The sequence below is a fragment of the Schistocerca cancellata genome, chromosome 8, assembly GCF_023864275.1.
Source record: "Schistocerca cancellata isolate TAMUIC-IGC-003103 chromosome 8, iqSchCanc2.1, whole genome shotgun sequence".
Classification (NCBI taxonomy): Eukaryota; Metazoa; Arthropoda; class Insecta; order Orthoptera; family Acrididae; genus Schistocerca; species Schistocerca cancellata.
The window spans coordinates 497,036,191-497,040,771 of record NC_064633.1 but is presented as its reverse complement, the minus strand read 5'-3'; the positions used below and the strand labels follow the sequence as shown (position 1 = coordinate 497,040,771).

Below are 4,581 nucleotides of genomic sequence, written 5' to 3'. Positions count from 1 at the left end.
TCCATTCCCGAGGCAGGATTCGAACCTGTGACCGTAGCAGTCGCGCGGTTCCGGACTGAAGCGCCTAGAACCGCTTGGCCACCGCGGCCGGCACCAGATTTCACAGTGTCTTGTTGACAACTGGGGTCCACGGTTTCGTGGGGTCTGCAGCACACTCGAACTCTATCATCAGCTCTTACCTATTGAAATCGGTACTCAACTGACGAGGCCACGGTTTTCCAGTCATCTAGAATCCAACCGATATGGTCACGGGCCCAGGACAGGCGCTGCAGGCGATGTCGTGATGTTGGCAAACGCACTTGCGTCGGTCGTCTGTTACCGTAGGCATTAACGTCAAATGTCGCCCATCTGACCTAACGGATACGTTCATCATACGCCCCATATAGATTTCCACAATTATTTAACTCGGTCGGGCACACAGTTTTAATCTGCCAGGAAGTTTCATATCAGCGCACACTCCGCTGCAGAGTGAAAATCTCATTCTGGAAGCATCCCCCAGGCTGTGGCTAAGCCATGTCTCCGCAGTATCCTTTCTTTCAGGAGTGCTAGTTCTGCAAGTTTCGCAGGAGAGCTTCTGCAAAGTTTGGAAGGTAGGAGACGAGGTACTGGCAGAAGTAAAGCTGTGAGTACCGGGCGTGAATCGTGCTTCGGTAGCTCAGTTGGTAGAGCACTTGCCCGCGAAAGGCGAAGGTCCCTAGTTCGAGTCTCGGTCGGGCACACAGTTTTAATCTGCCAGGAAGTTTAACTCTCTATTGCTTGTCTGTGAGCACTGACAATTCTACTCAAACGACGCTGCTCTCGGTCGTTAAGTGAAGGCCGTCGGCACCGCGTTTTTCTTGCTGAGAGATAATGCCTGATATTTGATACTCGCGACACACGCTTGACACTGTGGAGCTCGAAATATAGAATTCCCTAACTATTTCAAAAATTGTTCAAATGGCTCTAAACACTATGGGACGTAACATCTGAGGTCGTCAACCCCCTAGACTTAGAACTACTTAAAGCTAAATAACCTAAGGACATCACACACATCCACGCCCTAGGCAGGATTCGAACCTGCGACCATAGCAGCAGCGCAGTTCCGGCCTGAAGCTCCTAGAACTGCTCGGCCACAGCGACCGGCCCCTAACAATTTCCGAAATGGAATGCCCCATGCGTCCAATTATCATCCCGCGCTCAAAGTCCGTTAAATCCCGTCGATTGGCCGCAATAACATCGGAAACCTTTTCACCTGCTACACCGGAGTAAACAAATGACAACTACGCCACTGCACTGCCCTTTTATACATTGCGTAAGCGATACTACCGCAACCTGTATATGTCCATATCGCTATCCCATGATTCTGTTACCTTAGTGTAGCTCACAGTTTAAAACTTAATTTTGTTTCCTTAATGATCGTGGTTCGGTCCTCTGAGCGTTTTAAGATATTTTCGTTACTTATCGCTTCTTTCACCGTCGGCAGCGATGTGTCAAAACTCAAAAGTTACAATCTGCACCGAGATTCGAAATTCTTGTTCAACTGTAGATTCCGTTATAAACGTCTGCGTAACTCAGTCCAAAGGTCGAAGGAAAGCAACGGCATACGACTTCGAAAAGGACTATTCGTAAAAAATCATGGGTCTGTTGAAATAGGCCTCTTCAAGCAGTTTTCCTTGGGGCTCTTTTTTTTGTCTATGCATTTTACTAGCTGCAAGAGATTATATTGATTGTTCCAAATCATCTAGCTAATGTTTACCTACACTATTCTCGGGCAGCGTAAAAAGTAAAATCTTGAGTGTGAAAAGGTATCATGGGAGGAATCGAAGTCGGCATTGGAACTCACTGGATTGGAAAAAAACTGGTTCAGATACAGGAAAGGGAGCTTAAACTTGGATTCACGTATTTTCTCTACATTACTTAGACGAATCCAGATTGGTTGCCATCCAGATTGGTTCCCGAACAACACAAAACGGGAAAGAGAGAGACTCTGTCCTGGCTAAACTAATTGAAATTGATGAAACTGGAGTTTCTGTTCGATGTAATTTATCATCATCATTTTGTAACTGAGATTCGGAACTGCTCTCCTCATTAGGAGGAAATGAAATTTCAGTGTGTACAATCGACGTTAGATTCTATAATAGTTTGAACTTGTGTCCATAGCTGCAACAAATTGTGTACATGATTCGATTCCTCCTCCAACTGTCATTTTTTCCATATTGCACAGTTGCTGAATTTTAGTAGAATTAATTTTTATTAAACCTAGCATATTTTATGACTTTTTTTTTGCAATTGCGTTTAAATCTTAACATCTTGTTTATGCACTGAATTCCTGTATCTTCCATTTAAAAGGAAGCTTGAAATTAGTGTGAAATCGAAATTGTGCAGTAGCATAATAAATAAAGGAAAACTAAAAGCTGCGGCCAACGGCCTTGCCGCAGTGGTAACACCGGTTCCCGTCAGATCACCGAAGTTAAGCGCTGTCGGGCTGGGCTAGCACTTGGATGGGTGACCACCCGGTCTGCCGAGCGCTGTTGACAAGCGGGGCGCACTCGGCCCTTGTGAGGCAAACTGAGGAGCTACTTGATTGAGAAGTAGCGGCTCCAGTCTCTGCGGTGTGCTGACCACATGCCCCTCCATATCCGCATCCAGTGACGCCTGTGGGGAGGATGACACGGCGGCCTGTCGGTGCCGTTGGGCCTTCATGGTCTGTCCGGGAGGAGTTTTAAAAGCTGCAAAAGGTTATTAAATAATTAAAACAATTTATACTACAGATTAGCGATTTTTAATGCACCTGCATGCTCGGTTTAATACGCAAATGGAGTAGATTTTCTTACCCGTAATAATTATGTTCCTGAGAAAAAAGTAGCCAGTTTCGTCATAGAGTTTCGCTATCTTTGTATACATGAAGACTCTGTAATTGTAGTTAATAGACTGCAAGTGTGAAAAGTGAAAAACGACAGCTCATCTATATTTCAAAGGAACGTTGCAAATTATCTGGCTTATTTCCAACAGGAACAGTGTTAATTACTTCCAAACACAGTTGGTGATGGAATGGCGGGGAAAATATTGAAAGTAGCTATTATTGATATTCTGAATGGGGGGCTCCATATGGTTCCCAAGTTGTGCAGCGACCGTAGACCATAAAATTACCAAATAAGCAGCAACTAGTCGCAAGATCATGTTTTCTTTATTTAATTTTGCATATCGGTTTCGACTGATTAACAGTCATCATCGGTGCTACAAATACAACAATAAAAATAATTGATAACAGTGACAAAATGAATAAATATACATAAAGCAAAATTAAATGTATATAGACGCATTAAATCATTTACAATGCACATACATGTTTACCTTTCAACGTGTATGTTCCCTGAGTAACAACACTGTCTTAAACAGACGTCAAACATGGAGTGATACATAGAGAACTGACTATGACAGCGAGAAACCAAAAGGGGGTGCTGCAAAGCAAACCCGCCCTCTATGCAAACAATATAGTTAAAATAAAGATGAGAAGAAGAAATGACATACAAAGTGCGATAAAAAATAATGAAAAACTACTGAAAAATTTACAAAATGGATACATTGACAAAGATTTTGTTAATCACATAGTACAGTTATATACGCCAAAATAAGTTTGTTTCGTTCATGTCCGTGTTTTGCTTATCTCAACTTAATTTACTTTACATGTGCATTCAGCAATGTGGCGCCATCTGCCGGGGGACAAAAGTCCTGTCTTCCTGAATATCTTACTGTACGCTAGATGGATGCCAACACCGTTTTTACGTTTTGGCATTATGATTAACTTTGCTATTCGATAATATGATAAATATTTTTTTTATTTAAATTTTTTTAAGAAGTTTTTTAAAAATTTTTATGTGGTGTGCTTCTCAGCTATGTTTGTACCTATTTTTACTTATTTGTACAATCGCTTTTTGGTGTATATAACTGTACTATGTGATTAACAAAATCTTTGTCAGTGTATCCATTTTGTAAATTTTTCAGTATTTTTTCACTATTTTTTTCATTATTTTTTACCGCACTTTGTATGTCATATCTTCTTCTCATCTTTATTTTAACTATATTGTTTGCATAGAGGGCGGGTTTGCTTTGCAGCACCCCCTTTTGGTTTCTCGCTGTCATAGTCAGTTCTCTATGTATCACTCCATGTTTGACGTCTGTTTAAGACAGTGTTATTACTCGGGGAACATACACGTTGAAAGGTAAACTTGTATGCGCATTGTAAATGGTTTAATGCGTCTATATACATTTAATTTTGCTTTATGTACATTTATTCATTTTGTCACTGTTATTAATTATTTTTATTTTTATTCTTGTATTTGTAGCACCGATGATGGCTGTTAATCAGTCGAAATCGATATGCAAAATTAAATAAAGAAAACGTGATCTTGCGACTGGTTGCTGCTTATTTGGTAATTATTGATATTGTCTTTTACATAACATCGTAGCCGGCCGAAGTGGCCGAGCGGTTCTAGGCGCTACAGTCTGGAACCGCGCGACCGCTACGGTCGCAGGTTCGACTCCTGCCTCGGGCATGGATGTGTGTGATGTCCTTAGGTTAGTTAGGTTTAAGTAATTCTA

At 41.6% G+C, this 4,581-nt stretch overlaps 1 pseudogene; it reads left to right on the top strand.

Annotated features, from left to right (window-relative positions):
• The first annotated feature begins 2,398 nt into the window (after positions 1-2,398).
• Positions 2,399-2,516, top strand: LOC126095920 (5S ribosomal RNA; annotated as a pseudogene).
• The last annotated feature ends 2,065 nt before the right edge of the window (positions 2,517-4,581 follow it).